Raw genomic sequence first — 12,850 nt, 5'->3', positions numbered from 1 at the left:
GGGCAAGACACTTTACCCACCTGCTCCAAGTGCCACCCACACTGGTTTAAATGTAGTTTAAATATGTAGATAATGCGTTTGACTATGTAAAGCGCTTTCGAGTAGTTTATATTATAGTATAATAATAATATATTGATATAATTCACTTCACAATTCACAAGGCTGTAACTACCCAACCCTAAATATTGGACCATTCAACTTTTTTTTTCTTTCTTTTTAAATATTGCATATTCTGCATTTTTCCATTATAAAAAAGTTGTATTTCTGACAAAAAGGCCATAATACATCAAACAAATCTAAATCTGAAGTTGTCAAAAGATTTCAAGCATTGTAAGTAAAAAAAAAAAAAAAAAGATTGCTGATTTACGACACTATTATGAGGAGGTCCCTTTTGGGTCGAAAGAGTAAATGTGTTTGTGCAAGGGTTAAGCAAAAGTTTTAGAGACAGCAAGCATGTTGCCGTGCCAACGGGCACATGTGAGCATTTGGCTGCGGCAGCGACTGTAGTAGACGTGTTTGTCAGTGACAATGGGTCAGTGACATGATTGTGGACCTGAGAGGATTACAGTAAGCCACACTCTTTAAAGCCCCTGCCTGACACACAGCCTGTGATGGTGCATGTGCTGGTCTTTAGCTTTAGCATTAATGCTTCACGTGTGACCTGACCTGGGTTTCCATGTCGCCACCCCAGGCTCTGCTACAGACCCACGATGTGGTGGCCCATGAAGTGTACAGCGACGAGGCGCTGAGAGTGACGCCCCCTCCCACTTCCCCTTACCTGAACGGAGACTCACCAGACAGCACCAACGGAGACATGGACCTTGAGAACGTCACTAGAGTTCGCCTAGTGCAGTTCCAGAAGAACACCGATGAGGCCATGGTGTGCAGATGCAAGCACACACACACACACACACACACACGCACACACACACACACACACACACACACACACACACACACACACACACACACACACACACACACACACACACACACACACACACACACACACACACACACACACACACACACACTTTATCACCTCAGATAAAAGCATCAAAAAGTAGTGAAACGGCAAACATGCTAGTACCTTAGCTAGCATGATTCAGTTCAGTTACTTTACAAAAAAAATACTTTGTCTTCCACAGGGCATTACTCTTAAAATGAACGAGCTCAACCACTGCATTGTAGCCAGGATCATGCACGGTGGAATGATTCATCGACAAGGTCTGCTCCCCTTTTATTTTACTTGCTCATATCACCTGGTCTCAATTTGTTCTCTTCTGCTTTAGGGACTCTGCACGTAGGAGATGAAATTCGAGAGATTAATGGCATCAGTGTTGCCAATCAAACAGTAGAGCAGCTCCAAAAAATGCTGGTAAGCAAGCGAGAAGGTCGCCTTTGTCCACATGTACTTGGGCTCTCTCCTTAAATGCATCATGTTTGAAGTGTTTGTCATTGATATCCACAGCGAGAAATGAGAGGAAGCATCACGTTCAAGATTGTGCCAAGTTACAGGTCCCAGTCCAAGTCTTTTGAGGTACAGAACCAAAACCTGTTCCGCCTTACAACACCTAAAGAAAAGCAAATCATGGGAGCGTTTGTGTTGCAGAAGGAGTCCCCAGATTTGTCTCAGCATTCTGCTGCGAATGGTCATGCAAGTGTCACCAGTTCCATCCTGGTAAGTGTACCTCATGCCAGTGCATCCGCAACATATTCAACAGCGCTTCACTTTTTCCACATTTTATGATGTTACAGCCTTATTCCAAAATGGAATACATTTATTTTTGTCTTCAAAATTCTACAAACAATACCCTACAATAACAATGTGATTTTTTTTTCTTCTAAATTGCAAATGTAGCTAAACTAAAAAATATTTAATTATTAACTAAAAACTATTTACCGGTACAACCTTTGCTCAATACTTTTGGCAGCAATTACAGCCTCAAATCTTTTTGAATATGATGCTACAAGCTTGGCACACCTATCTTTGGGCAGTTTTGCCCATTCCTCTTTGCAGCACCTCTCAAGCTCCATCAGGTTGGATGGGAAGTGTTGGTTTTCATCCAGGATGTCTCTGTACATTGCTGCCTTCATCTTAGTCTAGTCAGGGAGGTGACCAAGAACTCGATAGTCACTCTGTCAGAGCTACAGCATTCCTCTGAGGAGAGAGGAGAACCTTCCAGAAGCATCTCTTTAGCAATCCACCAATCAGGCTTGTATGGTATAGTGGCCAGACAGAAGCCCTTCCTAAGAAAGAGTTTCCCAAAATGCACCTAAAAGACTCTCAGACCATGAGTAACAAAATTCTCTGGTCTGATGAGACAAAGATTGAACTCTTAGGTGTCATGTTTGGAGGAAAACCAGGCACCGCTCATCACCAGGCCAATACCATCCCTACAGTGAAGCATGGTGGTGGCAGCATCATGCTGTGGGAGATGTTTTTCAGCAGCAGGAACTGGGAGATTAGTCTGGTTAGAGGGAAAGATGAATGCAGCAATGTACAGAGACATCCTGGATGAAAACCAACGTTTCCCATCGAACCTGATGGAGCTTGAGAGGTGCTGCAAAGAGGAATGGGCAAAACTGCCCAAAGATAGGTGTGCCAAGCTTGTGGCATCATACTCAAAAATACTTGACTGTAATTGCTGCTAAAGGTGCATCAACAAAGTATTGAGTAAAGGCTGTGAATTCTTACGTAGATGTATTTTTTTAATTTTTACTATAAATGCAAAAACAACAACTTCACATTGTCATTACGGGGTATTGTGAGGAAAATGTGTATTTTGAGGAAAACATGCATTTATTTCATTTTTGAATAAGGCTGTAACATAACAAAATGTGGAAAAAAGTGGGCCGTTGTGAATACTTTCCGGATGCACTGTACGTAGTCAATTCATGGAATCTAGCTAGTGTGATTTAAAGGGGACCTATGATGATTTATGTTTTTTTTCTGACTTATAATTGTTGTTACAATGCCGTAGAGTCAAATTATAAGGTTTGTGCATTTGAGCGTGAGTTTGCACGCAGTTTTAGATGCCCTTGCCTGTGGTAGCAGCCTGGCTACGTTGTGATGTCACACCGATGTAGACATACTTATTTGGACATTAGGTAAGGCTATCAGTCAGAGGGAGAGGAGCTCTGTATGATGCCAGTGGAGTTCGAGGAAACAAGGAAAAGTAGGATAAAGTATCATTTTCATCTAATTGAGGCATGTGCACAATAAGACCGACATGCAATGCAAAGCAGATTTTTTTATGCAGCTTTGTGGTAGAAAATAGATGGATGGATGGATGGGCTTTGTATCGATCGGAGAGTGTGCAGTAGGGATAGGTATCCAATAAAATATTAGTACAATACTGGTACCAAATCACTACTTTAAAAACAGTATCAGTGCTTAAACAGTGCCAAAACTGGTGTTTTTTTTAATTTTTAAAACATGCCAATTTTTCAACAAATTATAAATGCCTTTTTATTTGTATGGGATTTTCTGCTTGCCACAAAACGTTCAATATTCATTACTTGGCTCTACAAATTAGAATTAGTTCAAACTATTAAGATGATACCTTGACGTACTGGATGGGTCAGTACCTATTAGTGCCCATTTGTGGTTGGGCGGAGCCTGGCGCCAAAAATTGCTCCTCCGATTCAACCATCAAACAGTCATTACTTCACTTTAAATGATCAGTTCTCCTTTCAAACTGATATAAGGCTTTAAAGGCCTACTGAAACCCACTACTACCGACCACGCAGTCTGATAGTTTATATATCAATGATGAAATCTTAACATTGCAACACATGCCAATACGGCCGGGTTAACTTATAAAGTGCAATTTTAAAATTCCCGGGAAACTTCCGGTTCAAAACGTCGCGGTATGATGACGTATGCGCGTGACGTCACGAGGTCAAGGGTAGTGTTTGGACCCTATGCAAATAGCTGTTTTCTTCGACAAAATTCCACAGTATTCTGGACATCTGTGTTGGTGAATATTTTGTAATTTGTTTAATGGACAATGGAGACTGCAAATAAGAAAGTTGTAGGTGCGATCGGTGTATTAGCGGCTGGCTGTAGCAACACCAACACCAGGAGGTTGTGTTGTGTTTTGAGCTGGAGAGCAGACGCACTACGGTGAGTACAGCTTTGGCTTCCAAACATTTGATCGCTTGCCCGTACGTGCGTGTCGATATGTGCATGTCACGCACGTAACTTTGGGGAAATATATGTTTCTTGCCGACTCTGAAGGCGGCCGGGGTGTCGTCGAAAGCTACAACGCCCGCCGCCGCCCCGTAGCTAACTTAGCTTCTATTTTTTTAGCTTCGCCAAGCTGAAAATTAATAACCGTGTATTTACATGTTCATGGTTTAATAGTATTGTTGATCTTCTGTCTAGCCTTCCAGTCAGGGTTTTTAAAATTTTGTTTCTATCTGCATTTGAGACTGATGCTATCACGTTAGCTCCGTAGCTAACTTAGCTTCTATTTTTTTAGCTTCGCCAAGCTGAAAATTAATAACCGTGTATTTACATGTTCATGGTTTAATAGTATTGTTGATCTTCTGTCTAGCCTTCCAGTCAGGGTTTTTTTTATTTTGTTTCTATCTGCATTTGAGACTGATGCTATCACGTTAGCTCCGTAGCTAACTTAGCTTCTATTTTTTTAGCTTCGCCAAGCTGAAAATTAATAACCGTGTCTTTACATGTTCATGGTTTAATAGTATTGTTGATCTTCTATCTAGCCTTCCAGTCAGGTTTTTTTTTATTTTGTTTCTATTTGCATTTGAGACTGATGCTATCACGTTAGCTCCGTAGCTAACTTAGCTTCTATTTTTTTAGCTTCGCCAAGCTGAAAATTAATAACCGTGTATTTACATGTTCATGGTTTAATAGTATTGTTGATCTTCTGTTAGCCTCCCAGTCAGGGTTTTTAAACATTTTGTTTCTATCTGCATTTTGAGCCTGCTATCACGTTAGCTCTGTAGCTAACATAGCTTCTATTTTTTTAGCTTCGCCAAGCTGAAAGTTATTAACCGTGTATTTACATGTTCATTTTCAAGAGGATATAGTATCCGAGGTGGTTTAAAATACAAATCCGTGATCCACAATAGAAAAAGGAGAGAGTGTGGAATCCAATGAGCCAGCTTGTACCTAAGTTACGGTCAGAGCGAAAAAAGATACACGCTGCACTACACTGTAGTCCTTCACTCTAAAGTTCTTCATCCACGAATCTTTCATCCTCGCTCAAATTAATGGGGTAATCGTCGCTTTCTCGCTCCGAATGTCTCTCGCTCCATTGTAAACAACGGGGAATTGTGAGGAATCCTTAGTCTTGTGACGTCACGCTATACTTCCGGTATGGGCAAGGCTTTTTTTTATCAGCGAGCAAAAGTTTCGAAGTTTATCGTCGATTTTCTCTACTAAATCCTTTCAGCAAAAATATGGCAATATCGCGAAATGATCAAGTATGACACATAGAATGGATCTGCTATTCCCGTTTAAATAAAAAAAATTCATTTCAGTAGGCCTTTAAGGTCAGGAACTGATCATGACTAGGCAGCAATATCGCCCCCTTGAGGTGGAAGCTCATAATGGTCATAACTTTTTTCCATATCCTCAGAGCTTCCTGAATTTTTGATGGTAGGTTGGGGCATTTGGGAAGGGCGTGACCGCATCCGTCATGCGTTCCCGCCAACTTGATTGAATCCCGAGTTGCACGGGGGTGTGAGGGCCCGTTTGACGCTGCTTGCAGCTTAAATATAAAATTGTGTTTTGGAATAAACTTATCTTCAAGGTACCTTATTTTTGTGCAATACTAAGATATTCAAATAGTACAGTTTTCTGCTAGCTGGCAAATAGAGCGCTAATCGCAAGATTGCAACTTGAGCACTAAATGCAAATATTATTATAATATTACAGTATAATGTTTTATTCATGTTTTTATTTCAAACCTGCAGAGTAGAGTAAGTAGGGTGGCCATTTCACTGCCGTTTATCAACCAGCGTTAATATGTATTTAAAGACATTTAAATTTGTGAAATAAATGCGGGGGGAATATAAAAATACTTACAGTACAGGCCAAAAGTTTGGACACACCTTCTCATTCAATGCGTTTTATTTATTTTCATGACTATTTACATTGTAGATTGTTACTGAAGGCATCAAAACTATGAATGAACACATGTGGAGTTATGTACCAGTACTTAACAAAAAAAAGTGAAATAACTGAAAACATGTTTTGTATTTTAGTTTCTTCAAAATAGCCACCCTTTGCTCTGATTACTGCTTTGCACACTCTTGGCATTCTCTCGAAGAGCTTCAAGCACACCTGTGAAGTGAACACCATTTCAGGTGACTACCTCTTGAAGCTCATAGAGAGAATGCCAAGAGTGTGCAAAGCAGTAATCAGAGCAAAGGGTGGCTATTTTGAAGAAACTACAATATACATTTTTTTTTCAGTTATTTCACCTTTTTTTGTAAAGTACATTAAGATTAAGAGTAATTTATTTCAAAGGGGACAATGCAATTTCATAAAACACATGACTACACATGGTTAAAAAAGCCAGAATTAGCCAGACGGCTAGTGTGTATCTGTAGTCCCCTGGCCATGATGTAAAAAAGGCAGTAAAATTTAAATTTCAAAGAAAAAGAGAGAGAGAAAAAAAAAGCACACAATACATTTAAGATATAATAAAAAAGTAAAATACAACATCACAACATAACATTTGTCATAGCATCAAAACAGGCTCATCTTTTAGTGCTGGCAGCTGTAGGCGTTGATAAGCCACATTTTCAATTTTTTTGTAACTCCACGTGTTCATTCATAGTGTTGATGCCTTCAGTGACAATCTACAATGTAAGTAGTCATGAAAATAAAGAAAACACATTGAATGAGAAGGTGTGTCCAAACTTTTGGCCTGTACTGTATATATTTGGGAAAAAAAGTCTAACCTACCAAAAATGTTTACAACATTGCAGTAACTCTACATACCCCCTTAAGGGTCAGACCACAAGGCAATGTTTCAAATCGTCATACATCCCCTTTAACATATAATGAGTATAGTAAGTAGATAAGAATTTAGATTAAAGACAAGTAATATTAAGTATTAGTGCTGACAATATTTACATGAGCCTATTGCTTCTCCAATAGGATCTACCCGCAACAATTCAGCCCAAAAGTCGTCAGGTGAGTTTTACTGGAAGCCATTGACCGTCTCTTCCTTTTTCATCCGCAAGAATCGCTAACAAGACCAACTTATTGTCTTCTGATTTGCATGTATATCCAACATACAACATTTACCTCCCGTCTGGGACTCATGACATTGAGCCTTAGTGTGACTCTGCTCCAGGCTCCTTTTTGAAAATTTTTTTGAACTATTTTAAGTTTTTCTATCACATCTTCCCCTTCTAATGCGATTGTCAGCATATCGCATTTTTAGGAGCATGTTGAACCTGACCATGCTCAAAAGTATCCTGCACACATTAGCGACAACGTTACATGTACTAGTCGTGAGTCCCGTCAGCGCACCTTGTGTTTGTGCCCCACAACGTATTCTGCTGCATGATTTCTGTGTAAGTGTGTGATACTCTCAACCCCATAGATCTCCAGACCTGCCATCAAGGACAAATTGTCCATCAAGGTAAGATGTCTCCAGAGGAACCTTGTAGAAGTAGATGCAGCCTCACCCCACCCTTGTCGCAAAGCACTGCCCCTCGCCATAGTGATATGTGTGCCCCATTGGTCAGCTGTTTACTTTCACTTTTAGACTCCTTATGACCCCTATCAACAACCCCTGCTGGCTGTGCATTTGCTAGATGTTGCTGATGTAGCAGTCGCTCGCACGGGCAGCTTAACTGTCTCTCTGTCTCGCTCGTGGACTAACAAAAGTTGGCCGCGACTGTTCTCTCCCCGCAGATTTATGTCCGTGCTCAGTTTGAGTATGACCCGGCAAAAGACGACCTCATACCTTGTAAGGAAGCAGGCATACGCTTCAGGGTGGGAGACATCATTCAGATCATCTCCAAGGACGACCACAATTGGTGGCAGGGGAAGCTGGAGAATACCAAGAATGGCACAGCAGGCCTCATCCCTTCACCGGAGTTGCAGGAGTGGTGAGATTAAAAGATTTCCAAGTTTGCCTTTAAGTGCGAACAAACCGTTTATTTGGCATTTTGACATTTTAATTTTTTTAAATTTTCATTTTGATTTCATTCATTAAAATCACACAGAGGAAGAAAAAAATAAACATTACATTAAAGTAGGATATGAATGAAATGTGCAGAAAGAAGTTAACAACGTATATCTGACCCCTATTCACACAGCAATTGTCTTCCAATTTAGGAGACTACAAAGCCATATTTTCTTTTTACAACAAATAAACCAATTAAATGAAGACATAATTTTACTCATCATAATTTTCATATTTTTTAAATGGAGAGGGTTTTTTATTGTTTTGTTCCACTGTCAAGCCTGTTCCAAAAACCAGACACCCTTTTTTGAGATGCTTCTTACCATCCTCACTGTTCTAAAACTTGATTTTTTACCAAACAAAAGCTCAGTTCCTTTCAGATAATAAGTGCTTTTTACAAATCTGTTTCGAATGTTGTTTTGTAGAATTTTTCTATGTGAAGATTTTTAGGATATTGAGCTGTGACAGGTCATGAATTTTCAATAAGTTTAACTGTTTGAATATTTGGGTTGTGGGTTCCCTATATGCATTTCCAGTAATGATTCTTACGGCTCTTTTCTGTAAAAGGAAGATTGGATTCAAATATGTTTTACAGGCACTACTCCACATTCCAATACAGTATGTCAGTTATGGAACAATCAGTGAGTTAATATACAAACTATACAATGCAATAGCAATACATATATTGGACTCCGCCTTATTTTTCGGTATAGGTCTTTTAAAATTTTACATCAGCAGATACATGACAGCAATATTCCGTATTTGAAAACAATTTATATTTAGTGAAGTAGATACTACTAACCACTGCTCAAGCACCAGCCCGTTTGCCCTGCATTAAAAAGTTACCTTTTTGCTGTAGTATTTTTTTAAATTCATTTAAAAATAAATATATTCTCATTGTCAATAATTCTCCCCAAATATGTTCTGATATCTGACATGACATTTATTTGAGTTCTTGTTAGGTTTTGTCTCTGGTCTACCCCCTACTTTCCTTACATGCAACGCTGGTCGTCTCCTCTGTTTACATGAACAAAACTTAAATTTTTTGCCCGGAATTCCAGTTTTTGTTCTTCTTTCCTGGCGTCTTCCTTCTGTTTTGTTTGTTTCCACGACTGCAACGATCGAGTTCCATGACAAACCTCCATCTGCCACACTCTGAGCGCGGGCTTATGAAAGGAGCGCGGCGAGTTTCATGTTTTGTGATTCAATCAAAAAGCGACCCGACATAATGGTACAAGATGGATGGATGGATGGATGGATGAATGGCCAAAGATAACATGAAGACAACAGAAAAGATATCTCTGCCAAAAATCCAAACTATATGTAAATTGACAAATATGATACTAATTATATAAGTAAAGAAGAGCAGGCAGCAGCTCACATATTCTCATACTTTCTGTAACGTCCAGGAAGAAATGATGTTAGCCAGCTTGAAAAATCTAAAATCTACGTGAAAGAGCCTAGAATTGTTTTTATTTTAATGTTCACAACATTTCAGGGTTATTTACAGCAGTGGTCCCCCACCACCGGGCCGCGGCCCGGTACCGGTCCCTGGATCGATTGGTACCGGGTCGCACAAGAAATAAAAAATTTTAAAAAATTAATAATAATTATTTTTTTATTTTTATTGTTTTATTAAATCAACATAAAAAACACAAGATACACTTACAATTAGTGCACCAACCCAAAAAACCTCCCTCCCCCATTTACACTCATTCACACTCACTCCCACAAAAGGGTTGTTTCTTTCTGTTATTAATATTTCTGGTTCCTACATTATATATCAATATAGATCAATACAGTCTGCGGGGATACAGTCCGTAAGCACGCATGATTGTATTTTTTTATGACAAAAAACAAAAAACATAACCCCCCCCCCCCCCCCGGTCTGTGGGACACATTTTGAAGCGTTGACCGGTCCGCAGTTACAAAAAGGTTGGGGACCACTGATTTACAGGGAAACATTACAATGTTTGAAATCCATACAATTGTATAAAAAAAGTATATATTATGAAATACCATATATTCTAAAATTTTACCAGGCGATTTACCATATTTTGAAATGCAAATGTTGACGCTCCTCTGACCCGCAACATTAGACAAACGCAATAAAGGTGTTTGTGGAATCCCCTGAAGTTGTTTGGTGCTAAATTAACCACAACATTAGCGCCGCATACAACATTATGTCACTACTGGTTCGCCGTTTCCTATAGAAAATGTAAAAAAAACAAACAACGCCTTGTCCATCTGTTGACAGACGTATACTATTCATATTTAGGTAAATTTTACTGCAGATGAGTATCTGCTTTAAATATCGGTTATCAGCCTCCTTGACTACTAACCGTCGCTATCAGCCCTGAAAAAAACATATAGTTCGAACTCTAGCACGTATCTCACCTACCATTTCCTGTGGTGTTTGCAGGCGTGTGGCATGTATAGCAATGGAGAAGACCAAACAGGAACAGCAGGCCAGTTGCACGTGGTTTGGCAAGAAGAAAAAACAGTATAAAGACAAGTACCTGGCCAAGCACAATGCAGGTAAGCCACATGTTTTCATGTCACATTGCACAGTTTTTCATATAAACAGCAGCATTGGAAGGTACACTTTGTTGTCCTCGATCTCATTTGGGACAATTAAAACAAGTTTGTTGCCATTGCGCAGTTAAATAAGATTGTGCTCTTATGCAGCCAAACATGTCTGTAGTGACCATTAAAGGCAAACGGCCATGACCAACTCACATGTTGAACTTAAAGGAAGAAAACACAAATCGATTGACGTCATAGAAAGTTCATCATAAAAAAGAGGAAACAATTCTATAACAACTCTAACGGACTCTAAATTCCACAGAGTGCGTTTGAGTTGTGGCTGAATCCCAGCTGCAGAGTCGAGGGGGTAGATAGAGTGAGACAGGAAGTATGACACATAAACAAAATAAATCTGTTTGGTTTTCTGAATACACTTTGTGTTGAATATTAGGTTAATAATTACTTATGTTAAAAAGCACAGAAATCTAGAAAAAAAATACAAATCTAAGCAGGTCTTGTGTGAATGTGCTGCATTTTACCACAAGAACTTGTTGGGTATAGTAGCAAAAAAATTGTTCTCAAGTAAGACTGTAATATCACTGAAGTAATAATTACTTGAGGAAGAATAAAAATTCAGTGAAAAAACTACGCAAATACTGACTCACTGATGAATAAATTTTGAGATTTAGTAGCTGTTTTTTACCCTCTTGTGCAGCCTTCAGATTGCCAATACAAACTTACTTTTAAGATCCAAAAGGAATCCGCTCATAAGTCAACAATGTTATTTTTCCTCAAAACTTTAAATCTTTCAACTTCAGATCTATCTATTGCTATAAAATGTTTTATGGCCTTTTTGTCAAAAATAACAACTGTTTTTTTTTTTATAATAAAAAAATGCCAAATATGCAATAGTTCTAAAAATAAGTTGTAGAGTGGAACATTTGAGGTTGGGTAATTTCAGCCTCGAATAGGTCAATAATTTATGACTTTCTGTTGTGGACACCTCCGTTTCTGTCGTATTCCTCTGAATATAGATCTATCACTCTATTCTAAGAAAGCGCAGCTTGGAGATTCGATGTGCACAATTGAATAGCTTAGTTGCTCAGACAGTAATGTGTTTCATAATGGGGAAAGACGTTAATGTCTCTTGTTTTCTTTTTAACATTTTAAATCCCGATGTGAGACAAGCACACATGTTTTTTTTATGCATTTCAATGTAAATAAAAGTCTGCGAACAATAGAGCCAGCAGGAGTCACTCTATTCCGCCTAAGGATGTATATACATGCTGTAAGTATATATGTAATGTAGTAACAGGCACATTCATAGTAACATGTAATATTTACGCATTTTGGTCATTTAAGTGTACGCCGGCGGAATAATGTCATAGCTGCATCACAACGTTCGCTTTTTTCTTCACCAACAATACATGGGTGACTTTGTGAGAGACAAGAAACATAATAAAACAATCACTTACTGTACAATGTCTGCTCTTACTGGAATGCTGACTGCTAGGATGATCATATCTTCCTGTTAAGATGAAAGATTATTCATAGTCCTTGCAAATGGTTAAAAAAAGGTGGGTGCAAAATTATTGTCTTTTTAGTTTCCCCTCTTTATGGCCACAACCTAGGTGAGAGCCATGATTTATAATCTAGAATTAACTTTTACAAGCTCAAAGACGATACATCAGCTCACTGGCTGATGATGTCAATATAGGAGCGTAAGCTAATTCCCTCCCTGTGATCAATGCGCCGCTAAAAATAGGTCCTTAACATTAGCGCTTATGATGGTGTGGCGAAGTTGGTAGAGTGGCTGTGCCAGCAATCGGAGTGTTGCTGGTTACTGGGGTTCAATCCCCACCTTCTACCTTCCTAGTCACGTCCGTTGTGTCCTTGGGCAAGACACTTCACCCTTTGCCTCTGATGGCTGCTGGTTAGCGCCTTGTATGGCAGCTCCCGCCATCAGTGTGTGAATGTGTGTGTGTGAATGGGTAAATGTGGAAATACTGTCAAAGCGCTTTGAGTACCTTGAAGGTAGAAAAGCGCTATACAAGTATAACCCATTTATCATTTATTTATCATAATACTTTGTTAATATTCAGGTCACAAATTGTAAATGGAGTATTGTTGGTGGTTTTTGGATG

The 12,850-nt window shown here is 39.1% G+C and overlaps 1 pseudogene; it reads left to right on the top strand.

Annotated features, from left to right (window-relative positions):
- LOC133657510 (peripheral plasma membrane protein CASK-like) overlaps positions 1-12,850 on the top strand; it is a 101,846-nt pseudogene that overhangs the window by 79,337 nt on the left and 9,659 nt on the right.

The sequence above is a fragment of the Entelurus aequoreus genome, linkage group LG01 (assembly GCF_033978785.1).
Source record: "Entelurus aequoreus isolate RoL-2023_Sb linkage group LG01, RoL_Eaeq_v1.1, whole genome shotgun sequence".
Lineage (NCBI taxonomy): Eukaryota > Metazoa > Chordata > Actinopteri > Syngnathiformes > Syngnathidae > Entelurus > Entelurus aequoreus.
This window is presented reverse-complemented; position numbering and strand designations above follow the sequence as displayed.